Source organism: Sminthopsis crassicaudata, chromosome 1, assembly GCF_048593235.1.
Source record: "Sminthopsis crassicaudata isolate SCR6 chromosome 1, ASM4859323v1, whole genome shotgun sequence".
NCBI lineage: Eukaryota > Metazoa > Chordata > Mammalia > Dasyuromorphia > Dasyuridae > Sminthopsis > Sminthopsis crassicaudata.
Window position 1 is genome coordinate 573,607,800 of NC_133617.1, and position 27,295 is coordinate 573,635,094.

Sequence of the window (27,295 nt, forward strand, 5' to 3'; positions counted from 1 at the left end):
TATCAGGTGCCTCTCCCTATTCTCTAATCCCAATTTATCACAATGTCCCGGGTCTCCCCCAACCCTGTCAGAATAAGATTGTTAGTCCTGTTCCCACTCTCAGCACTCTGACTCTGCCCCGTACAAGTTTCAAGGTTCTCCCATTAATGGTACTTCTAAGAGCAAGACAACTAATAAAAAGGAAGTAGTATTTAGAGAAATAATAACACAGAAACTGTGTAGAAGAGGTAATTCTGGCATTTTAGAAGTTTGACCCTTCTAAAGGAGACGGAGAGAATAAAGAAAGGAAAAGTATGGATATATCCCATCAATCAGAAAATAAAATTCAGATTATAGCATAAAGGATGAGAAATGATGAGGAAGATAAAGCAAAGTAATGGTAAAAAGAAATCACTTGAAAAAAAAGTTTGAAGGAGAGGGAAAATGATGAAGCATTCGTTTAATTAGGCAAGAAAAGAGACACAAAACAGAAAATTGATGAATACATTTTAAAAATATAAACAATTTAAGTAAATTCAAAGAATTAAGGAGGGAGTCAGGTAAATGGGAAACAGGAAAGAAAAAATAGGGAAACAGACTAATATCAAAGCAATATAAACAAAGCTAATCACAGGAATAAAGTACTCAACTTAAAGAAAGGAAATAAAAAGCATTAAGAAAGAAACAAATGTAAGAAAATCCAAGCTAACAATCATAACTTGAAATGTAAGTGCACTAGTCAATAAAATAAAAATGTAAGAATGGATGAGAAAACAAAATCTAATTGATGGAGGTGAACCCTGAGACTATTCACTTTCTATTGAAAGAGGCCCCATCCTTCAGGGCAGTTAAGTGGTCTCAGTTGGAGTTTAGTCTGGGACCACTCCCAGTAACTCAACTCCTAAAATAAGCTATCTCTTTTCTATTAGAGATCTAAGTCCTGGGCATTGACAACATCTAAAGAATCTCATTCAATTGTAAATGGGAGTCCAAGCCTCAGAGGGCTAATAAAAGACAACTCTGAACCCTGAATCTTTGCGGAAGGCCTAAATAGGACTATGCTTGCCAAGAAAGCTTTCTGCCAGGACTTTTGCCCACGGTGAAGATATTCTCTTCTTAGTGTTAACCCTTGTTATTTCCCTGACCCCCTAAGAAATCTGCTTTTCTAGCAACACTATTGAGACCTTTAGGGTCTCAATAAAAACGGTCTTTTCCATCCCAATGGGGTCTCTGACTTCCCTGAAATGACCAGAATGATATACTTTATTAGCAGCTATATGCATCACTGTTAAAAAACTATTAACTTCTCTGGATAACTTGTCCCAGTGTCATTATATTCACCATAATTTAAAAGAAATGAAGGATTATACCCAAATTAATAGAATATAAAAGAGATTTTAAACTATCCAATGTTAGAAAATTAAATTGAACTCACCATAAAGGGACTATTTAAGGTGAGAGAACCCCCTCATTTTGTCAGATTTATGGGTGACTTCTATCAAACACTTAAGGAATAATTATTACCTATGCTACAAAAATTATTTTAAAAATTTGAAAAACACTCATGATGATCAAAGGATATGCATGAATAGTTCTCAATCAAACATTTATTAAATACCCTTTATGTATCAGGCACTATTTTATGCCTGAAGACACATACACAACTTTATATGAAATAGATAACATAATTTGTCAGGAAAAGTATTAGAGAGTGAGAAGTATTTTAAAAAGTTTTCATTTGTAAGGTGGTTCATAAGCTGAACATTGAAGGAAAATAGGGATTCTAATACATGGAAATGAGGAGGCAATGCCTTCCAGGCATAAGTTATAAACCAATGCAAGTCACAGACAAAAGATATGGAATCCTGGATATGAAAAACAGCATGTAGGCCAGTCTGGCTGGACCATTAAGTTACATGAAAGAGTGGAATTATATAACAAGGCTGGGAAGGTAGATTGAAGCTAGGCTATGAAGGTTTGTAAATACCAAACAAAGATATATTATCTTAGAATTTTTTAAGAGAAGAGGAGTAAGCTATGTAATGATAGAATTGTCTGAAATGGAAAATAATTTTGAGGTAAAAAGCTCCCAAATAATGATTTAATAGTAACAGTCAACAGGTTACTATTAAGTCAGTCAACTGATCTTTCAGTAATTGGTAATCAAAGAATAATTTACAAAATTTACTTTTATAAAAAAAAAAAAGAGAGAGAGAGAGAAAGAGAGATAGGAAAAAGTACAGCAATCTTAGGAAATCTACTTTGAACATAATTCAATTGGACAAGGCAGGCCATCTGATTATTTTATTCCTCCTGGGCTTTCTTAACCCAAATTCATACTATTGGCAACATTTGGGGTATGGACATGTCAAGGGCATAATGGGAAATTTCTGGAGGGGGGAGAATGAGATAATTACTAAATCTGACATTTTATTGGCTTAGAGTAAGTGTCTATCAATCAGTCTGTCAAGGTGAGATTGCCTTAGGATCTCAGCCTTCTACTTGTAGCAATTTGCAATTAAAAAGCTTACTTTAATAAAGACATGTAGTTTGAATTAAGACTGGAAAGGCAAATTTGTGGTTAAGCTAGCAGTCAACCCCCAATCTCCAGCTACAATCTTGCCTTCAAGAAGTTCATAATCTAGTGGAGAGACAAAGAAGCCAACACATATTATATATTGGACAAACAGGAAATGATCCATAGAGGAAAGGCATTAAAATTAAGAGGGACTGCAAAAAGTTTCCTGTGGCAGGATTTCAGTTGAGACTTGAAAGAATCCAGAAAAGCCAAGAGAAGAAGGGAAAACATTCTGAATGTGGAGAACAATTAGAGAAAATGCCCTCAGCCAAGAGTTAAATTTTTTTGTTCAGGGAATAGCCAAATGGCCAATGACACTGGAACAAAGAACATGTGTGAGGGAAGAAGGTATAAGAAAACTGGAAAGGTGAGGAAAGAGGGGATGTAGGTTATGAAGGGATTTAAATTGTGAAAAGAGGATTTTGCACTTAATCCTAGAGGTGAAAGGGAGCCAATGGAGTTTAGTAAATTAGAGGGGTGACACAATTGGACTACAACTTTAGGAAAATCACTTTGGTGACTGAATAAAAGATGGACTGAAGTGGGGTGAGACTTGTGGTAGGCTGACCAACCAGTAGGCTCTTGCAATTGTCTAAATATGATGGGCTTAGGGATTGCTCTTGACCCTTTTTGCCTCAGTTTCCCCCTCTGTAAAATAAATTGCAGAAGAAAATGGCAAACCACTTCAATACCTTTGCCAAAGGTTGTGAAGAGTTGGACATGACTGAAAACTACTAAACAACAATAACTATTAAGATATAAGAAATGATGAAGCAGTAGTTTCACAAAATCCTGGGAAGACTTAGATGAACTGATGCAAAGTGAAGTGAGCAGAACCAGGAGCTCATTGGACACAGTAACAGTAATGATGATCAACTGTGAAAGCTATAAATTCTCTGACCAAGAGAATTCCAAAGGACTCATGATGAAAAATGTTGGGGTCCTCAGCTAGTGCAGACCTGCTGATACCAGCTGGTGTCTTGAGCGCTTACCTACAATTATTATTGCCTCTACGATCTTCGGAAATCTCTGGATATGACAGAGTAGTCTGACACCACTTATGCAGTTAGAGAAGCTTTATTGATTGGTTACATCATCTTGTCCCTTCTTCTGCTTCCTTGCTTCCCTGCTTCCTCTCTCTCTCTCTCCCTGTGCTATCCTGTATTTTTACTCCTCTCATCCCCCTTGCCAACGTGCCCCAGCAACAAGTATGTGTTTAGCTTGTGTATCCAGGAACCCAACTCCTGAGACGGTGGAAGTGATCTCGATTTGGTGCATGCTCAATGCCTGTCCTGGCGTGTTTACAGGATGTGCTCTGGATCTTTAGCCAGTGAGGCAGAACTCACACCCGAGGCCTCAATATCCATTCCCTAGAGTAAGCTGACTGTGATCCAACCAGCCAAAGACCACAAGGGTAAGTAACACAAGACTTGTCTTTGCATAGACTCGTTGCCTATGCAAATGGGGCATTGTGGGCAAGGTACAGGATGAAGGGTCTCAAGATAATTGCAGACTCTTGTTATTCTGTTCCCTAGCACTCTTGCTGCTAGGTTCCCTAGCAGAAAAATACTATCAACCTCCAGAGGTAGAATTGATGAACTCTGAGCTCAAAACAAAGTATAATTTTTCTACTTTTCTTCCTTTTACTTTTGCAATATGACTAAATATCAAAATATGATTTGCATGATTGTACATGTATACACACACACATACACACAAACACACTTATATAATTTCTTGCCTTTTCAGTGAGTGGGGGAAGAAAGGAAGAAAGGGAGAGAATTTAGAACTTAAAATCTAAAAAGAAAAAAAAATGTTAAAAATAAATAATAAAAATGTAAAGGAAGAAAACAAAATAACTCTGTGAAGGGAATACTGTTATCTCCATTCACAAAGGAAGAAACTAAAGCACAGCAAACACACAGCTTAGGACTGACTTGAGTTTCTCCTTGTTTGGAACTCTCCCATTAGATTGTTTTTCAATTTCCTCTTCTGCTCCTCTCATACCTGTAATTGAGAATCTTATCTAAGCAAAATGCCCTTTCCTACCTTTTTTAATTCTTAACCTGCTCAGTTCTACAATTCACAGTCCCTCTCCCCCCTGTCCTCCCCTTGTATTTTGTCCCATGGCACTTCTTCCTCTCCAGCCTTTGCTACTCTCTCTATTGCTTAGTCCTTTCAATTTCAGGCCTCCTCTCACTCCATCCAGGAGGAGGAGTTTTCATTTCCTATTTCTACTTCCAGACTTCCTGCCTATTCTATACTTTTCTTCTGTTGACTTCTCCTCTGAAGTTCAAGATTATCCAAATGAAATAATGTATGTAAAAAGCACTTTGTAAATCTTAATGCAGTATAAATTGTGAGCTACCATTATCTAATTATATCATCTTGTCCAGATCTTTGATGATATCATGGATGTTGTTGTTTGTTCTTCCTTCTCCAAGAGGACCATGATATCCAGGAGGTGATGCCATGACATGCAAATTAATTAGATTTAGATGAGGGAGGTCTTTTCCCTTGAGAGCTATCTGGGTCCAGATAGCCCAGGAGCTATGAAAGCTGGTGGTTACTCTGGCAGGAAAGAGATCCCAGAGTGGGGTTTTAAGTGCATTTATAGAAACTTATCTTGTGATACTAGTGACACTGATTTAAAACCAGAGACATCACTCAAGGTGGAATAATGTAACAAGGGAAATTAGGACACTGAGAATCATTTCTGTTGAGGTGAAGGAGTATATGAGGTGCTTAGGTGGAATGGCTAAAGCTGGCTCTAGGAGTGATTGAGATCAATCAATAAATATTTTTTAAAAGCTTAGTACAGTACCATTAAGATTATTCTTCATGATTCCTCCTTCTTTAACTGACTTTAACACCTGGATCTCAGTCTCCCACTCTGTCTCAACTCCTGTCCTCATCACTGATGACTTAAATATTCATGCTGACACTCTGGCTTTCCAATTCATCAATCTCTTCAATTACTATGAATTCTGTCTCCTGTAACCCAAATCTTAAGAGACACTATCTGAGCTAGCATATTAAATCTGATTCAATTAAAAAGAAATCCATCAAACCTTTATAATTAGTTCAGTAAATATTTAATAAATGCCTACTACATTTCAGGCACCATGCTATACAATGGGGATAAAAAGAAATGCAAAAGACAATCCATTGTCTCAGGGAGCTCACATTTTAATGGAGGAGACAACATGCAAACAAACTATGTACAAAATACAGGCCAAATTGGAGATAATCAACAAAAGGAAGACATTAGAATTAAGGGAGATGAGAAAGGGCTTTTTGTAGAAGTTGGGATTTAATTAAGACTTGAAGGAATCCAGTGTTGCTAGGATGCAGATGAAGAGGAAGAGCACCCTAGGAACAGAAGACAGCCAGTGAAAAAGCTCAGAATGAGAGATGGAGTATCTTCTTCAAGGAACAGCAAGGAGTACAGAGTCAACAAAATTGGTTCTCTACATATGTGAATAATTAGAAATGTTAATGTAGAATAAAAACAGAAATAGGTGATATTATGATTTATCTGAATTATCCTTTTAGATATACATCTGCCACTATCTTTTAAAAATACTGTTAAAGGGCATGCCTAAAATCTTAACTTAAATGACTTCACATAAGGAAACTTCTCTTGAACAGAACTTCTACATTCTTTCTCTGTCTATACTAAACCTGTTAAGGTTAAGTACAAGACCTTTAGGCTCAAACTTCTAAGAACTAATCTTATTATATTTTTATCTTTAAGCAAAACAAACCAGGAGCCTATGGCTTCCAAGTCTTAATTCATTTCTGCTGCCACCACATTACACTTGCTGACAATTTTATTGCCAGTTAAGTCTATTTCTAAGATATATATACTTTGACAAGTGATATTACTTGGGAGTAGATATCCTGGTGAATCAGCTCCTGGAAAATCCAAGAGTCCTATAGGGATTTTCAAGAACAAATTTACAAACAAAAAATACAACCCAATTTATTGGTAACCAGAAATTAATGTCTGGTAACTGTCACACAGGAATATATTCTGTGTAACACTGAAGAAATTAAAAGTCTATTACTATAATTACTGTCTTGAGTGGTACAGAACAGAATTTTCTTGGTATCAAAAACAGACAGATGATTCTACCATATAATTACAAAGGGCTAGTCATCCTCCTAAAATTTATCAATTTAATTTCTTTAGATAACTACATACAGATTCTAACTCCTACAATTAGAGGAGTTTTTAACTCTATGCATCCTACTTACACTGTATTTTGTCTCTCTGCCCTTTGCCCAACTTCTTTGGGGAAAACAAAAGATGTTTTTATTGACTCAGCTCTTCTTATCAATTCTTTAAATTAAAAATGCTTTTCTTTTGTAAATTTATTTAGGGACATAAGACTTCATTTAAAAAGTTCCTAAGGGGTATACAAACCAAATAATGCTGTCTATTATTAGCCTTTCAGAAATGAAAAATATGACTTATAAAAGATTCCTTCTAATCCTCACTCCCAACATATATTTTTCAAATTTCAAATTCCAATTCCATTATCAGAGGGAAAATATCTACCAAAAGTTATCTGAAAGAAACATATAATACTTTATGTATAAATATACTTTCATTATATGTGATATTCATTTAACCATAAGTAACTACTATGTGCCACTCTCTGTGCTAGTTGCTAAGGTAGGAAGAACAAAGATAAACAGTGTCAACATTATTTCAACATACTCCTAAATCTCAATGGATCCACAAACTCTAAGGTAAGAGGACTTTTTGTCAGAGTATATAGCAATGACCATCGATGATGTCTTACTCATATCTTCCTACAAACCCTACATAGAGTGTCTATTTAATGTTACATGCCACTACTCTAAGTCTTAACATTATACCATATCCCCAGGCTCTCAGGACATGAGTAAGATACATCCCCTTCTGATCACATATTTCTTGGATGATTTCTTTCATGTCCTAATCTTGAACACAAATCACCACTGATACACTGTTTTCCTTATGTCTACTACTGTATGTCTCTCACTTTCAATGACAGGCAATTTTGATTTTTTGGAGGCTACAGGTTATCCCTAATTTGCAACCACATAGCAACACTGAAGGAATACTGCTGTTAAAAAATAGTCCTAGATTTTAGGGATTGGCTTACAGTAATGACTTTATAGCTCTGCACAATTTCTCAAATGCAATCCAATTAACATTTTTCTTCTTATTTGGTTCTGGACCCAGGTCATATTCTTTCTATTGTGCCTGCCCAAGATACACATATCAATGGATAAGTGCTAACCATTGTTAGCTAACTAACAATTGTCCAGATTATTATTTTTTTCTCCCAACATATATAGTAAGGTATCATAGGAACAATATCTATCCCATTAGGCAGGGCTGGACATTTCCTTAAAAGATTCTGAAACCAGGCAGCTAGATGATGCAATTAATAAGAGCACTGGAAGTGGGAGAATATGAGTTCAAATGTGGCCTCAGACACTTAACATAAGTGTATGACTGAGCAATTCGCTTAACTCCAATTGCCTAGTGCCCTGCCCCCCCCCCCCAAAAAAAAAAAGATTTGACTTATCCAGGACAGGAAGCTACAAATAATTGATACAGATTCCTGGTGGTTTACATACAAAAGATAGATAACTTGGAAGGAGTCAGGAGTTCCTCCCTCCGGACTGTGTTATGGCAAATGCAGAGATTGAGAGGTACATCTAATTAAATCAATGCTGTATCTTTGCTGAATGTCCTTTCCTTATTATGGCTAAGTAAACTTCCTTTGTTAACTTCTAGATGTTCTATAGGTCTCTCATTTCATTCCAGTTTGGAACATGAACCACAGGACCAGAATGAGTAAGTCATGGTCTGCAACATAAGTCTGAATTCTTTTAAGCAGTTGTGAATGTCGTGTAAGAGGCTCTGAAGTGTTCCAGGGTCTGATGCAATCAGCACAATATTATCTACAGACAGATGTACATGAAGTAAGTGCACACACTTACATCATAATCTACAGAAAATCCCTCTTCCATTTGTAATCTGTACTGGACATCCTCTAAGACAGGGGCATTCACCTCAGTAAGCATATATCTCTGTTTTATGGATGACCAGATAGTAATAATCAAAAGATAACTGAACTAAGTGACCTCTAATGTTGTATTTATTAAGAAATCATCTTTTGATCTTAAAAAATGCATGCGAGGCATTTTGTGGCAGGAGAACCTTTAGGATTATATTCTGCTCTACACACATAATTTTCTTGATTCAACAATAAAAAAATATAGTAGGATCTTGGATTCGTTTTCTTTCAAACAATAGTATTTCTCTTAAGATACTGTCTACTATTGAATAGTGTTCAGTTACGCCTGCCTGTTCCTTTCTTCCCTCCCTATCATTAAGATACCCTTGACACTCATGCATACCATTATAAAGATTTAATAGAAAAAAGAAATTTGTCGATCTATTTATTTATCCTTTTCCTAAAGGAGTAATAAGCATAGGAATTTTTTCCTGCTTACTTAGTATCTTCTTCTCTCAGCTATTTTGAAAATCAATTTTTCAATGCCTACAAATGTGGCACCTTCAATATACACTTCTCTGAATATTTTTGGTTTAGTCTAGCTTCTTTTTCTGTGTTTGTTTTCTTTATTGATATATTTACACTTTTTTATGCATCATTTGGACTTCTTATGCTATTAGGGACCATAATGTTAAAAGTTCAAATGTCATAGTTCTATTGTAATTGATGAAAAAAATTTAAATAGAAATTTTGGTATTTTTTCAATTCTTCATCTTTTTTGTCCATCCTTAGGTGCTTTTGGGATGATTTCACATAACTGAGTCTCTCATTTTCTGCAAATTCACATATCTTTCTACTATTTCTCAGTATTTTGTGAGGCAATACTGTTCATATTCTTCTACTTTTTTTCTCTTTAAGGTTTTACATGAGTTTTCAGTCTAAACTAGTATTATCCTTGGCTGGCCACATCCTTCCACTTTGCAAGCAGGACAAAAGTTTGCTGAATGATGCAGTTTCTAGACTTTTACAAATCTATTTATGGCGGAAATACTTTATGTTGATTAAACCTCCGTGGGGAATAGCAACAGATTCTCATTTCATGATCCTATCTTTCTACATCTCCTTCTGTCTTATTACTCCAAATTATATTATTCTTTACCACGTCTTCTAATCATTTCATTCTTCCATTCTTCTCTAGTTCATAAGTACTGCTAAGGCATCAATTTCCTCTTGCAGTAGTTTTGACTTTAATGATAAGCTGCTCAACTATACATTAGCTTCTACACCACTGAATCCCTCAGTCCTTTGTTCTCTGCCTGGCTAAACCCAAACTCTTGATGACCTCTCCCATCTTCCTTCTCTGTTCCTATCTGCATGCCGTTGGAGGAAGTCATATTATGTTAACTCATGTTATTATCTAACTTCAGCTTGAGCTCTCAAAGGCTCATGAAAATTGCCTGATTGACTCTTTACTACGTTTCTTGGTATGAATGTTCCAAATGTATTTTTCTTCTCAAATATCTTGCCTTCTAGACTTACTACATGGAAACTCCTCTCCAAAGTTGCTAATGATCTTTTATTTGCTGGTCTTTTATAAGCACTCATTCTTTTTTTTTTTTTTTTTTTGCATTTGGGATACCATTCACTATCCTCTCATCATGGATATTTTCATTCATTTCATTATTTCATTTCCCAAATTCCTCTACCATTCCAAGATATTGCCCTTGCTTTTTTTCCTATCTGTCTCAACAATTTTTCTCATTTTGAAGTGGATCTAAGCAACCCAATCTCAATATGGCCAAAACAGACTTAACTTTCCTCTGAAAATTCCTGCACCAAGTTTCTTTATTTCTGCTTATGGTATCATCATTCTTTCAGCCATTCAAGTTCACAAAATTGTCCTAAATTCTTCACTCTCCATCTCCAATCAGTTGCCAAATCTTATTGCTCTACCACCACATCTCCTACATCCATCTCCTTCTCTTCATTAGTAGAGCTATCATTCTAATTCATGCTCAGGACTTTGCTACCATATTTCAGCTGCCTTCTCCCTCCATTCCTGAAGCATTTTCTCTCATTAGTAAGTTTCTCTAAGAACCTCCAGGGGAAGGAAAGGGATTCTTTTTTATTTTTAGTTTTGTATTCCCAATAATCATCACAGTCCTTTGCATAATGGAACTCAAAAAGTGTTTGTTGAGTTTAATAATTAGTAGTTGTCCTACACCCAGAGAAGGAACACTGGGAATTGAATGTAAAATATTAGCACTATTGTCTATCTACTCAGGTTACTTATACAATACTTAACGTGCAACAAGAAAATTGGATTTACACACATATATTATATCTAGGTTATACTGTAACACATGTAAAATGTATGAGATTGCCTGTCATCTAGGGGAGGGAGTAGAGGGAGGGAGGGGAAAATCTGGAAAAAATGAATACAAGGGATAATATTATAAAAAAATTACTCATGCATATATACTGTCAAAAATGTATAATTATAAAATTAATAAAATAAAAAAATAATTTCAACAACAAAAAATAATAATTAGTAGTTGTCTTGTTCTGTCTACTCTCATTTTTCATTGTCATTAACTTATTTTTGTAATCTATGTCCATGTCTTGTATTCTTCTCTGTGTGAATTATAATTTCCTTCTGATCTCTAGATGACACTGATTCAGGAAGACTTAAAAGGGACTTTTTATTGTTCTCATCTCCTTACCAGAATCAGATTTGCAACAGCCAAGACAAGAAAAAGCCTTATGATATGACCAATAAGATGTGAGAGATCTGAATATTGATATTCAGGACTGGCTAACTTTTCTTTTCTTCTGCTAACCTAGAAATTCAAACTTCCAGACTGGAAGCTAATGAAATAAGCTAAAGGACACCTAAAAGAGGGTGTCCAAGATGGTTAAGAAATTTGAGTCTGAGGGAGATAATAAATAGATTAGAGGAACAGAGGATAATCTACCTCTCAGACTTGTGGAGGAGGAAGGAATTTATGACCAGAGGAGAACTAGAGATCATTATTGATCACAAAATAGAAGATTTTGATTACATCAAACTAAAAAGTTTCTGTACAAATAATACTAATGCAAACAAGATTAGAAGGGAAGTAACAAATTGGGAAAATATTTTTAGAAACAAAGGTTCTGACAAAGGTCTCATTTCCAAAATATATAGAGAACTGACCATAATTTATAAGAAACCGAACCATTCTCCAATTGATAAATGGTCAAAGGATATGAACAGACAATTCTCAGAGGAAGAAATTGAAACTATATCCACTCACATGAAAGAGTGTTCCAAATCACTACTGATCAGAGAAATGCAAATTAAGACCACTCTGAGATACCACTACACACCTGTCAGATTGGCTAAGATGACAGGAACAAATAATGACAAATGTTGGAGGGGATGTGGGGAAATTGGGACACTAATACATTGCTGGTGGAGTTGTGAAAGAATCCAGCCATTCTGGAGAGCAATCTGGAATTATGCCCAAAAAGTTATCAAACTGTGCATACCCTTTGACCCAGCAGCGCTACTACTGGGCTTATATCCCAAAGAAATACTAAAGAGTGGAAAGAGACATATATGTGCCAAAATGTTTGTGGCAGCTTTTTTTGTTGTAGCTAGAAACTGGAAGATGAATGGATGTCCATCAGTTGGAGAATGGTTGGGTAAATTGTGGTATATGAAGGTTATGGAATATTATTGCTCGGTAAGAAATGACCAGCAGGAGGAATATAGAGAGGCCTGGAGAGACTTAAATCAACTGATGCTGAGTGAAATGAGCAGAACCAGAAGATCACTGTACACTTCAACAACAATACTGTATGAGGATGTATTCTGATGGAAGTGGAAATCTTCAACATAAAGAAGATCCAACTCACTTCCAGTTGATCAATGATGGACAGAGGTAGCTACACCCAGAGAAGAAACACTGGGAGGGGAATGAAAATTGTTAGCACTAATATCTGTCTGCCCAAGTTGCATGTACCTTCGGATTCTAATGTTTATTGTGCAACAAGAAAATGATATTCGCACACAAGTATTGTACCTAGACTATATTGTAACACATGTAAAATGTATGGTATTGCCTGTCGTCGGGGGGAGGGAATAGAGGGAGGGGGGGTAATTTGGAAAAATGAATACAAGGGATAATATTATAAAATATATATATATATATATATATAATAAAAAAAAATAAAAGAAATTTGAGTCTGTATCCTATGATTGTGGGCTAAAGGGACTTGGCATATTTAGTATGGAGAAGAGAAGACTCTGGGGGAGACAGAAGAATTGTTTTCAGGTGTCTGAAGGGCTGCCTCTTGAAGAAAATCAACTTATTCTGTTTGATCCCATAAGGCACATCCAAGAACAATGGGTAGAAATTGCGGAGAGATAAATGTGTGCTTGATATCAAGGGGAATTTTCTAATCATTAGAAAGTTTAGGTCCCAAAGTATATGTCAGGAGAGATCAGCTCTCAATCCTCAGAGGTCTGATGAACACTTGTTAGATATGTTAAAGTAGTGATTTTTTTCCATGTACAGATTGCTTTCTTCCAACTCTCAAATTCTGAAGTTCTGTAATCACCATCTGGGTTACTTAGGGTATTTTTAGCGAGGCAAAAATAACTGTTTTGTTGGGGCTACCTGGTATCATTACTACATGTAGTCATATACCACAGCAAAGAGGATAGACTTCAGCAGTTCTTGTTTACAGAAATTTCTAATGCTGATAGACTCTGATCTGGGAGCAGGGATGAAGGCAGGCACCAAGTTCTGGTGTGTCAAATAAGGAGGTAGGTAGGGAAATAAGAACAGGTGGTATTGGAGACAAGACCATTAATAGTTACAGCAGCAAGAGTGGGATGAGACCTGTCTTCCAACCCTCAGAATGGCTCATCACACACTTCTTTGGGTCAGACCACAGTTCATCAGGCCACCACACCTCCCATTTTGGAGACCATTATCTAGCCGATAGCTCAAGGTACAAGGACCAAGCTAGTTAAGCGTGGAGAAGCTTGTTATCAAGATTACACGACGTAATGGCAATGTGTTAAACAGATGAAAAATTTAAATCAACTCTTAGTCCTGTGCATTTCCTACTTGTTTCCATAGTAACTGTGGCATAGCAGAGAAAATAGAGGTACAGAATTATAGATTATTCAAAGGAATCATGCTTGTATATCATGAATACTTCCTTCAAGAATTTCAAAAATTTATCTCACATTACTCCCATTTGAACATTAAGAAAAAAAGCACAGATCTGATCTAAATACATTTTTTGACATATATGTTTGTTTATACACTGTTTTTTTTTTCCCCAAGCAAAACATAAGCTCTTTAAAGTTAAGACTTCCACTTCTGTCTTTGTATCCACATTACCTGGAACAGTGCCTAACACATAGTATTTGCTTAATAAATGTTTTTTGACTGACACTAGTAGAATTCAATAAATCTCTTTTGAATTGAAGAAAGTTGAAAGCTAGGGGACATGAAACACACATCAAAAAGAATGACACCATAACAAGGCCCCAAAGGACTGACTCTAAGACCAAAGGACCATAGATTTAAAGCTGGAACATCTAATCCAATATTCTCATTTTATATACACAAACACTGAGTCTATGAAAGGTCAACCAACTTGTTCAAGATTATAGAGATTCTTAGAGGAAGATCCAAACCAATGATATTTAATTCCAAATCCAGTGCTTTTTCTGTACTACCCCACCTCCCAGGGTAAAAAACAGCTAGTATATAATATGGAAATCATTTCAAAGTTGGTTGTTTATATGCAGTCCATTCACTGATTGATTACAACAAAGGTAAAAATCAATAGGTTAAGGGGGAGAAAACACTGCATATAATTATAGCAGTTCCATCCCAAACTATATACAAGTTCTTGACTCTGAAAAAAATGGAAAATGAGTAAAAGCAAAGGCATTGCCTCTATTACCAGTTTAACTGAAACAAAGCGATTATCACAGTAAAAGACCAAAAAAGGTACCATACATATTTGGAGGATCAGAAGATTACATACAGTATCACCTCACAAAACAAGTTGTTTAAAGACAACAAGGTGTAAGAGCCTGCTAAGCCAAATCATCTCAAATTTGCTATATCTAAAACAGAACTTATTACTACCTCTTTGTGTATATAAAATTAGAATGTTGGATTTTAAAATCTATTGTCCTTTGGTTTTAGGGTTAGTCTTTTGAGCATTATTATGATCATTCTTTCTTATGTATTTTTCATGTCTCACAGCTTCCAACTTTCTTCAATTCAAAATGTCCCTATTTCTATCAAAGACACCACCATTCTTCCAGTCACCCAGGTTCATAATTTCACTATTACCTTCAACTCTTCCTTCTCCTCACTCCACATATTATCAGTAGCCAAAGCTTGCCATTCCTATCTTTCATCTCTCCTATCCAATTCTTCTCTTCTCATACATAAATGCCTGCACGTGAGGGTGAATGACGATTTCGTAAGCATAAAACTCCAAATTTTTTTTTTATGAAATTGCTTCTGTTATATTTGGGCAAAGACTTGTATATAACCAATATGCTTTAGCCTGAGTTGCTGATATTGTAGATCATTCTCCCTACTGAACTGTGTTATACTGAGAGAATAATATACATTCAGGGTGTTATACTGAAAGAATAATATACATCTTTTAGGTGTTCTTATAGACATAGGATATCCATAGAATAATTTTTTGGAATTTGCTATGAGAGAGGACAAGAAGTTTTCAAAAATAAAGGGTCAATGTTGCAACTTCTGTTCTTCTGGCATTATATTTAGGCTATATGTATATGTCTTCACAAATATATCCAGATGACTAAATTTTTATTTTTCTGAGACACCACAATTCATGAGTAAGGAAAAATATATTAACTTTATAGGTGGCAGTGTTCAGTTGCAGATAATGGTTCTTAGAAATGGTGGTGAGTAGACTATTATGTGTGGGTGTGGGTGTGTGGGTGTTTGTGTGTGTATGTGCGTGTAAGTGGATAGGAGGGAACTTTGATCCTAGCTATGCTTAATAGATATACCACAGGCTGAGGACCTCTAGCCTAGGAATTGATTCTTCTGATAACCAGAAGCAGAGTTGAGCTTCAAAAGTTGGCATAGGTCATGACACCATTCTTATCAGGGTATCAACACAGTCATAGTAGCATGGGGCATTACTATAACAAACTATAAGTGATTCTTATTCTTATAAGTGATGGTCATGTTCTTTAAAGTCACTGCAAACACTAAATTAGTAAGTTACCAAATCATTACTTTTAGGGGTTAGATTCCTTTAAGCCTCTTGTCACAGTATTTACTTTAGCATTTTCCAGAGTACAGATTAGTGAATTTTCTCTTCCTTTTTCTAGAATTATTGTATTGCTGATTGATTGATTGATTGATTGATTATGTTTTTTTGCTGAGGCAACTGGGGCTAAGTGACGTGCCCAGGGTCACACAGCTAGAAAGTGTTATGTGTCTGAGGTCAAATTTGAATTCCGATCCTTCTGACTTCAGGACTGGTGTTCTATCCACTGCGCCACCTAGCTGTCCTGTATTGCTGATTTATTAACACTGAACTCATGTCAATCAGCACCATAGCTCATGCTGAACAAAGCTTATCTAATATAAAGTATTTTCTCTGAAGACACATCATGGTCTTCTTCACACAGCCCTTTGGCTTTACGCTTGGGAGACCTTTTAAACAGTAAAATCAACAACAAAAAGCACAAAAATTAGGAAAATGTAGCACTAAATAGAATACTTGTTTACAGAATAAGAGGTGAAACAAGAATGCACAATGCTACATTGTTTGACCTCAGCAGGGAACATGGCCAATATGGCAACTAAATTTTTATTTTTACCCTTGTACATATGATTCCAAATGACAAGTGTCCCAAGCATTGACTTTGGGGTTACAAACAAACTTTAGCAAGAAGGCACATTCACAAATATGGAATCCATAAATTTTGAGGACTGATTATGCTTTGCTTTGGCAAAGAAACAGGTGCCATGCTATATGCTAAACAGAACCAGTGCAATTAGAAGGAGGAGGAAAACCAATTTCTGCAATTTAAAGTATGGCACAAAATAGTGCTTACATTTATATAGAAGGTTATCCAAGAAAATAAAATTTGGCATAAATTCTACCTTAGGAAATAAATAACTCCTCTAATATAGCTTTTGCTATGTTTGCCACACATGTTTTATGTTGTTTTTGGTAAGTAGCCAATAGTTTTTCTGGAATGTCATTCTTTTTATGATATTAACTGCCTCACTATACTTTAGTACCTCTATCCTCTGACTGGAAAGCCAAGTAATAAACTCCTCCCAAAGTCTCCCTTTGTAGAAAGCTCAGAATTTTGCAGTTATCCTCAATTTCCAAGAGCTGCATGCACTGCAAGCTTTCCCCAGCTTCCTTTTGTGTATCTTTCCCCCCAGTAGATTGTAAATTCCTTGAGTGCAGGAACTTTTCTTTCTCTCTCCTTCTCTCTTTTCCTCTGTCACTCTCCTTCTCTCTCTGTCTCTGTCTGTCTGTCTGTGTCTGTTTCTCCATCTCAATCTCTCCTTGTTTTTCCCTAGTTTTCTCTAGCACATAGAGGGAACTTAATAAAGGTTTACTGATTACTGACTAATAACAATACCTAGCATTTATATAGACCTTTAAAGTTTGCAAAACATGATTGTTTAAGGTAGCTGGGTGGAGTCATAATGCAAAGAGCTTTGGACCTGGGGGGAGGAAAAATCATCCTGAGTTCAAATATGGCCTCAGACATTTTCATCTTGTTTGCCTCATTTTCATCATCTGTAAAATGAGCTGGAGTAGGAAACAGCTATTAATTCCAATATCTCTGCCAACAAACCCCTACATGGGGTCATAAAGAGCCTGAATTAATATGTTTTAGCATATACCTGAAAACAACTAAACAGTAATAAAAATATACGTTATCTCATTTAATCCTCACATCAACTCTGTAAGGAAGGTACTTTACAGATAATGGAACTGAGGCTAAGAGAAGTTAAATGACTTGCCCATAGTCATACTGCCAGTAAACATCCCTAAGATGTTTGAACTCTGGGCTCACCAACTCCAAAGTCAGTGCTTTTACCCGTCATATCACTTAGCTGTCATATCAGTACTTTTAATTTTTCCTGTACTAAGTGAAATTCCTCTAAAAGTAATAATAACTTCTATTTCCACTGCCACATAATCTCCATCGGTACAATTTCAGCCTCTTTCCATTTATGCTACAGAAAAAAGCATTTTGATACAAAATGTCCTACAATTCATAGCAAAATAAGATCCTGAATGAAAGCAAAGTTATCATGGGTATTATTACTAATGAATTCTGTAGCACTCATAATTTCTGGATAGTTACATTTTATTTTACCCAATAATCCTTTCTGTTTTGTGGAAAGATAACAGACATCAGATTCCTTTGATCTCATTCTGCTATATTTCCTAACCACAACAAAAACAATCTGAGTTTCAAATGCTTAGAAAAATGCAATATCAAAATATAAAGGCTATTAAAAATAAGAGGGGAAAGTTATGTAATACCTCCTCTTCTTCAGCACTGTGATGAATCTATTATTTCACTGAAATAGATACTTTCCATGTATCACAACTGTTATCCATGTATAGGGGGAAAAAATGGTACAGTAGGAAAAGTATTATATTTGCAATCAGAGGATGTGGTTCTTAATCCTGCCTTTGTCTTTGTGATATTAGGCTTGGTTTCTTTATTTATGAAATGAGAGTTCCGGACTTCTTTTAGCTCTAAAGACATAATACTCTTATAATTCTCTGATATGTTGCTTATGTTATGCTCACACACACCATGTGTTTCTCATTGCCATTTGGATGATTTGTAACTTGAATTCTTTAGCCTATGACATTATATAACATATATAAAGAATATAACAATGAATGTTTATGTTTAAAAAAAAAAAGAGAGATCTTTGATTTATGGGAAATCTTGGGATAATGAAATCACCATCCAATTCCACAAAGGTACCTTTATCTTCCTAAATTTAGAGTCCAATTCATTGTCTAATTTCAATAGCTGTTCAATATATACAAACTGACAGATGAATTCACCAGATCCCTTCAAGTGAACAATTGGAATTTTTTTATCTACTTGATTTTTTTCCTATATGTAGAGTTAGGCTGAATCTTTTGAGTGTTAATTTGTACAATGTTCTAGAGCTTGCCATAATCAGTAAAACAACATTTACAATCTGGAGTACTTGGATGCTATAGAGAATCCCTCTTTAATTTGGATTTATTGCTGGGCATCCTCCACGATAATGGCAAATTGACAGAAGAGCCACATTTTTATTATTTGGCGTAAAAAAGGGCAAAGGTAATCAGCTCTTTTGCTCTTCACCCAGCCTAAATCCTGCCCCTGGATTTACATAGAGAGCATACTAAAGAGTCACCATGTTGGCAACAAAAGTCAAAGCTATAGTTTTTCTTGTAGCAATATATGGCAATGAGATTTGGACTATAAGAAATGTGGAGTGCTGCAGAATCAATGTTTTTAAATTGTGGCACTGGAGAAGACCTTTGACAGTCACTTGGACAAATTCACTTGGACAAACATGATCAATTGGGCAAATCAGTCTTGAAGAAATTAATTCAGGTAATTCACTGAAAGTGAAGATTAATTTTTTTTGGCTACATTAATTGGAAAAGATCCTGATGTTGGGAAAGATTGAAGGCAAAAGGAAAAGGGGATGGCAGAGGATAAGATGGATAGATAGTATCACGAAAACAATGAATATGATTTGGACAAACTTCAAGAAATACTGGAGAAGGGTCTTTGCTGTTTGGCTAAGAGAAGACTCTCAGAATTATTAGCTGGGAGGAGGGAATGATGATAAGGAAAATAAATTATCTGATTATAACTCAGAAAAGATTTAGACTGAGGGACTCAGCAGTTGGAAAGACAGACTCTCCAGAGGTCAGCAATGTCTTGATCTCATAGCTTGAGTGTCAAATTTAATCTGTTTTTGTACAGCCCTACAAGATGAGAATAATTTTTACAATTTTAAATACAATAAAACTATTTTAAAATGCAAAAGCCATTCTTAGCTCACAAGTTCAAAAACAGGCAATTGTCAGGATTTGACTGGAGACTCTTGGTTTTCTTATTTTTGCTTTAGAAGGATAGGCTTAAAAATGCCTAAAGGTTTACTTAATGAGCTAACAAGCTAGGTCTAGTTAAAGTCAGTCAGTCAATAAACATCTATTATGAACCTGCTTTGTGCCTGGCAGGGATAAGCACTGGAGTTAAAAATATGGAAAATAGAAAAATAGTCCTTAGTCCTCAAGGAGTTTACAATCTAACTGAGGGAAGACAATACACAAAAGGAAGATGAAAAGCTGGGAGAGGGATGGTGAGAAATATATGGACTAAGGGACATGGTGAAGTCCAAAAGGAGTGCAACCAGGTGAGAAATGAAATGTTCTGACCCAAGCTCTTTTCTTAAGTAAGTTTTTGGAGTTTGTGATTGTTCAGAGAGACAGAGAGTGATGATGATGTGGAGTTTCAAGGCTTGCAAAATGGCTTGTCTGACTCCCTTACAGAGTTCCAAAGTAGTAGAGGTCAGAAAGCATTTATTAATGCTTAAAATGTGCCAGGTAGGCAGCTAGATATAGTTCAGTGGATAGACTACTGGGTCTGGAGACAGGACAACCAGAATTCAAATTCAGCTTAGATACTTACTAGGTGTGTGACCTTGGGCAAGTCACTTCACTCTGCCTCAGTTTCCTCAACTGTAAAATGAGCTAGAGAAGGAAATTGCAAACTACTCTGGTATTATTGCCAAGATAATCCCAGATGGGACCATAAAGAGTCAGACACAACTGAAATGACTGCAGGCACTAGTCCCTCTCTATAAGTGATAGGTCTGGTAGAGAGTCATTCCAGCAGCAAAGATTTCCTGGATCTTGGATTTTCAGCTGGAAGGGACTTTAGAGGCCATCTTCCTTTAAGATAAGGAAACTCAAGAAGAGGTAGAAATTGAAGCTTCATTCTCTCACTTGAAAGTCAGTGGGAGTTTTTTCCATTTCACCACGCTGTTTCCATTAGAAGTCACAATTAAAGAACAGCTGTTGGTACCAGAGAGCAGCTGTCCAGACGCCCAGCAGAGAGCAGAATGACAAGTGACTAAGGGAACACAGGCTCCCTACTTCCTTCAGCCAGAAGCTCACCAATGACATCAGCAAAGGACACTGATGGCTCTTCAGTCCTGGAAACAGGAAATACGTGCTCTGACTGTAAGTGTTCTTGCCATGTCTGTCCCTTCACAGATTTCTCCTAGCCACACATATTTTCTGGGTGAATCCCTCCTGGTGGGGTGGTAATGTAGGGACACAAAGATCTACTTCACCTTTTGCCCACTATTGGATGAAAAGTCTTTTGCTTTGAACTGTGTTCTCTATAAAAGTAAAACACACTTTAGGGGTGGGAAGGAATCATGGGCTTTGGGTTTTGATTTGATATTGATCTATAATGTGCTTTGAATCTGGGAATAGCTTTAAGGGTCTCTTGGGGAGGCGCAGGGGCTTAGGACTCTCTTTGATAAGTAAACATACTCTCATTTTGTGCTATGTTTAATATTAATAATCAGAGAAACTTATATCTGTAGTCTTTCAAGAAATTCTATATAACAGAAAGGTCACAGAATCATAGATATAGAGGTGGAAGGGACCTTGAAGGTCAACTAATCCACTCAGTTTACAGAAGAGAAACTCAACCCCAATGGATTTGAGTGGACCGACTTATCCAAGACATCAAAGGAGGAAGCAAGATTTAAATGGAGGTACTTTGACTCACTTGAGTTCAAATCCAAAGTTGTTGGTTTTTTATGCATATATGATTCCATATAATAATTCTTCATTGCTTTTGGAAAATAAAACATTCTGATGTCTTTAAAATATTGTCAGCAATATAATGATTCAAGATAATTCTAAAGGATTCATGATGAAAAATGCTGTCCCTTCAGAGAAAGAAGTGAATGCAGATCGAAGCATACTATTTTTTTGCTTTATTTTTTGTGGGCTTTTTTTTGTCTGTGTTTTCTTTCACAAAATGTTTAATATGGAAATAAGTTTTACATGATTGCATTAAACTATATAAAAATGCTTACCATTCAGGGAGGGAGGAAGGGAGAGAATTTGGAACTTAGCATTTAATTAAAAAACAAACAAAAAAATGTTAAAACATTGCTTTTATATGAAATTGGGAAAAAATAAAATATTTCTAAAAATGAAATATATAGCCAAGCTTTATTTTTTTTAAGTCATTCTGACCTTCTGAATCTAATTCTTCATTTGCAACAACAACAACAACAAAATTTGGTTCTGCACATATATATTGTACCTAGGATATACTATAACATATTTAATATATATGGGAATGCCTGCCATCTAGGGGAGGGGGTGGAGGGAAGGAGGGGAAAATTCAGAACAGAAGGGAGTACAAGGGAGAATGTTGTAAAAAAAAAAAAAATTACCTATGCATATGTACTGTCAAAAATGTTATAATTATAAAATTAATAAAAAAATTTTTAAAAAATAAAGTTATTCTGGGTTTAGTCACCTAGTAAGGCTAAAGTATAAAAAGGAAAGAAAATGGCAATAAGCTGAACTAGAAGATTCTTAGTAAGTATATAATGATTAGATGCAATGCATGGTAGAAGGTCAGTACTGACTGCACTTAACATGCAAAATGCTCTGTTCTAACTCTTTATTTGCATTTCTATTACTAAAATCATTTCCTAATAATGAAGTTGCTATAAAAGAAGCTTCATTACTAAGAAATCACCCTTATAGAAGTAGTGTTATTATAGGTTTGTTCCTCCCTAGGAACTTTTATTATGATGATACAAGTTATATATCATCATAATAGAACTTACATTATAATACTAATTGTATAACGCTGTGTCAGGTTGTAGCAACTCTAATACTGTAGGCCTTTTAATAAAGTATTAAAATGTTTCTGTAATAAGTTTACCAAGAATGCTAATACTTTAGGGAAGATTGAACTCATTGATGGATAATGTTTGTATCAATGGTTATATATGCTCTACCAAGAAATAAAAACTCCTCATATATTTTACAAAATGTAATGTGAAAATGGCTCTCATGTGGCATATGTCCCATTTCTGTTTCTGGTAACAATTGAATACACAAAATTATGATACCAATTTTAAAGTTATTAACGCCTTTAACCCTTCTACTTATGTCCTTGGTCCCATTCTTTTCTATCTCTTCCAGGAACTTGTTCCTTTGATCACTCCTGGCCCCTCTGTATTTTTATTCCTCTAAATCCAGTAGGTCTTCCCTGATGCTTAGAAGCATGCAGAGGAGGACTAGATCTCTCGTTTATTTAAGAAAAATAAAACAAAACCCTTTATCTGTCCTAACATCTTCCTCAGGCTATCACCCTTCACAGCCTGAGGAAAAATTGTCTATTTATTACTTCTTTTTTCTCAAGTCCCCCTTACTTCTCAATTTCTATCTCATTTCTGTCCCCTATCACTCAATTCAAACCACTCTCCCTAAAGTCGACAATAATTTCTTTACTGCTAAATCCAGTGGTTCTTTCTCAATCCTCATCTTGCCATCTCTTCAGCTTTGTTACTACTGACCTTTTCCCTTGATCATGGTACTCCTTCTACCTGTCTGATCACTCTTTCTGGCATCCCCCATAGACTCTCTATCCATGTTTGATCATCATGATATGTTGTATTCCAGGGTTCAGCCTAGGCCAAGATCCTGAAGGGGATCTCTTCTTCTCCTAAAAGGATATACAAATATTCATATTCTGCAACAGCAACTTAACATTCCACCTATACCTCTCAAAGTCTTCTAAAACAACATGTCCAAAAGAGACCTCATCATCTTTCTCCCTCTACTCTCTCTAAATTCTAACTTTCCTCTTTCTGTCAGGGACACCATCATTCTTCAAATAATCCAGAGACATCCTCAGTGCCTCACTCTCACCCTCACATATCCAATCAGTTCCCAAATCTTGGGATTCTCTCTCCATAACACTTCTCACATGTGCCCCCTTGTCTCCAGTAATATAGTCACCACCCTAGTTCAGGCCTTCATCACTTCCAGCCTTAAATACTGCTGCAATGGCCTCCAATGGAGCATTCCTGCCTCCAACTGTTTCCCTCTTTTGTCCATCTACAACAAGGCTGCTATCTAAATAATGTGCTTAAAGTACAGGCTTACTCATGTTATTCCCTTCCTCAATATGGATCAAATTATCTCTTGGTTCAAATATAAACCCTTCTGCTTGCCATTTAAACCTGACCTTACAACCTGGCTCCTATGTATCTTTTCAAACTTATATTCTTTCTTTTATGTGTCCAATGGTCCAGCTAGACTAGCCTTCTTGCTATTCTTCCCACATGACAATTTGCACCTGTTCTACATTCTTTTGCATATTCCCTCATCACTTATACTTTTTAGAATCTTTAAGTCCTGATCCAATCACCCCAGAGAGCAGTTTGGAAGTATGTTAAAGGGCTACAAAACTGTGTATATCTTTTAATCCAGCAATACCATTACAAGGTCTACACCCAAAAGACATGCAGAAAAGGGAGGAAGATCTATTTGTACCAAAATATTTATAGCAACTTTTTTTTGTGTGATGATTAAAAATTAGAAACAAAGAAAATCCATCAATTGGGGAATGACTAAACAAGCTGTGGTATATGATAGCAATAGAATATTATTGTAATATAAGAAATGACAAGTAGGATAATTTAAGAAAAACCTGGAAAGACTTATGTGAACTAGTGCATAGTGATGTGAACAGAAGCAAGAGGACATTGTACATAGTAACAGCAATATTGTTCCATGACATATTTCTCAGCAATACAATGATTTAAGACAAGGGACTAATGATGAAGCATACTATCTGCCTCTAGAGAAAGAACTGCTATTCTCTAAATAGGGGGTTCTCAAACTACTGCCCGTGGACCAGATGCAGCCTGATGAGGATGTTTATGCGGCCCACCAGGCTATGGCAAATGGGCTAAGGGGCGGAGATAGAGTGTGAGTTTTTGTTTTTACTATAGTCCAGCCCTCCAACAGTCTGAGGGACAGTGAACTGGCCCCCTATTTAAAAAGTTTGAGGACCACTGCGTCTAAATACAAACTGAAGTATGCTATTTTTCACTTTCTTTTTTTCATTCTTTTTCTTTTTGTTCAAATCTTCTGGTACAAAATGACTAATATGGAAATGTTTTACATGATTACATATATATATATATATATGCTATATCAGATTGATAATCCTCTCAGGGAGGGGAGAAGGGAAGGAGGGCTAGGATTTAGAACTCATAATTTTTTTAAATATTAAAATATATTTTAATATGTAATTAGGGGGAAAAATAAAATGTTATAAAAAAGAATCCTTAGTTCCACTCAAAGCTCAGTTCAAGCACCACCTTCTATTATGAAGCCTTTTCTAATCTTTCTTCCCTCCTGCTGCTAGGACCTCCCCCTTCAAAAAATGCCTTACTTATTTTGCATATATTTATTGATGTAATTGTTTTGTCTTCCCACCTGGTCTCATGCAAGTAAGTACCTCAAATGTAGGACCTGTTTCATCTTTGTCTTTGTATACATAATGCCTAGCACAGTGTCTGGAACATAATAGATATTTAATAAAAACTTGTTGATTGTTGTCTGATTAAGGGTTATGGAGATAACTTTTTTTTAAAATTAATTTTATAATTATAACATTTTTTGACAGTACATATGCATAGGGTTTTGTTTTTGTTTTTGTTTTTTTAATAACATTATCCCTTGTACTCCCTTCTGTTCCGAAATTTTCCCCTCCTTCCCTCCACCCCCTCCCCTAGATGGCAGGCATTCTATGGAGATCACTTCAGACACATGCTATTTTAGTGAAGAGAGAGAGAAAAACCAGTACATCTATGCTACCATTCCTATATACAGGGATGAGTAAGTTCCACAAAGCAAGGGGAAAAATAGAATATGAAGGGATGAACTTTGTTTTCTCTCCTTGTGGACCTTGATAGGAAATATGATATAGACAGAGAACATAATGGCATTTTTGAGTTACAAAAGGAAGTTAATACAGGCCTCTGTTCTCACTAGAGAATTTCTGTGGATTGGTTCAAATGTTTGCTTTTTTCATTTATACTTAAATGGTGTCAAGCACAGCTGTTGTCTTTACTGGCAACACATACAGCCCTTCCACCACCAGAGCCCGCCAGAGTGCCATCAGAAGTCGTATTTCTATGCAGATCTTAGAAATTCTCTCAAACACATCTCCTACTACATGGAATAGGAATAAAGGTATATGGAGACCAATCTGTCTGTCTGCCAGGGATCCTTAACATGGCGCATGCTGAGAAGTGCTGCCCAGTAGCGGGCTTGGCCATAATCTTATTTTCCTTCTTGATATTGTGCCAAGTGTCCTTTTATTTGTAAAATCTATGCTATTTGTTTGGGTGGGAGGTAGAAGTAGCAGGATTGACTCGACAATGGTTTCAAAGATTGTAACAGACAATGGAAACTTAAAATCTGCCAGGAAAATTTCCAGATTCAGTGTTTCTAGGTTTGTTTTAAATCTGACTATTCAATTACTCCTTGTTTCAAAAGTAGAAGTGAATGAACAACTGAACCCTTGCTTGACAGCTCTCAAGGATAGGTCTCTTTTAATGTAAAAGCAAACTAAATCCTAAAGACAGCATTGCTAAGAGATGTCATACTGGTACCTCACCTTTTAAAGCAGCATCTGCTTTGCACTTGTTAGGAGGGGAAGATATTTCAGATGCATTAAGCTGAATGGCAGGCTGATCTATTATGAAAAGAGGAATCAGCAGAGCAATCTAAAGTAACTAAAAGAACAAAGTAAGGGTCTATAAAAATAAAGGTGTGTAGCACAAACCTAAAGTGTTAGTCAAATACACATACCAGAAGGCAAAGTGAGATTGGAGTCTGAGGCTGCTCAGAGCTCTCCTACATGCAAGCTACCTTTCAATTTGTCACCCACAACAGCTATACTGAGAAGTGAGTTACATCAGTGGAATAGCAGCTGAGTGCACATAGTTTGTAGGATGAGATCATCTAGTCAACTTTGTTTTACAGATAAGGAAACTGATGCCCAAAGAATTTAAGTAACTTTTTCCAGATAGTATAAGGGGGATAATAACGGGAGTCTTTGACCAATTTGATGAGACTGCCTAATCAATTCAGGCAGATGCTAACATGACATTTGGTTTCCCTTTAGGAAATTTTTGTACTACAGAAAACTCTTTTGGAGGTTATAGCCTGCTTTGTGAGACAGAAACAGGCCAGCAAAATTGTTCAAATCATGAAGGATTCTATTCCATTGATGTTGCATTTTGAAATTTCCTTATTTGAAATTTTACCTTCCCATGCTCTCTCTGTGTTAATATGTGCTATGTTTTATTGTGTACTGATAGTCCATGTAAAGTTATTTATTCTTCCTACCAAATGAGGAGCTATGTAATCTCATAATGGGAGATACCCATGTGTGTCCAATGAATAATTACTGATGATTTTTATACCCATAACTCTGCCAACTCTTCCACAAACTCTTGTCAAGTGACTTTCTTTTTCCTCATCTATGTTTCTGAAAAGCATCCCTTTTTCTTGTTCTTTAGGTCTA

At 36.0% G+C, this 27,295-nt stretch overlaps 1 protein-coding gene and 1 long non-coding RNA gene across 9 annotated transcripts in view; one reads left to right on the forward strand and one right to left on the reverse strand.

Moving 5' to 3' along the window:
- The window catches only part of ATG10 (autophagy related 10), a 330,517-nt gene that overhangs the window by 10,989 nt on the left and 292,233 nt on the right, over positions 1-27,295 (reverse strand). The window lies entirely within an intron of this gene.
- LOC141550986 (uncharacterized) lies at positions 3,256-11,589 on the forward strand. Its single transcript, XR_012484759.1, has 3 exons — positions 3,256-3,971; positions 8,355-8,542; positions 11,245-11,589. It is a non-coding gene; the product is annotated as an uncharacterized LOC141550986 (long non-coding RNA).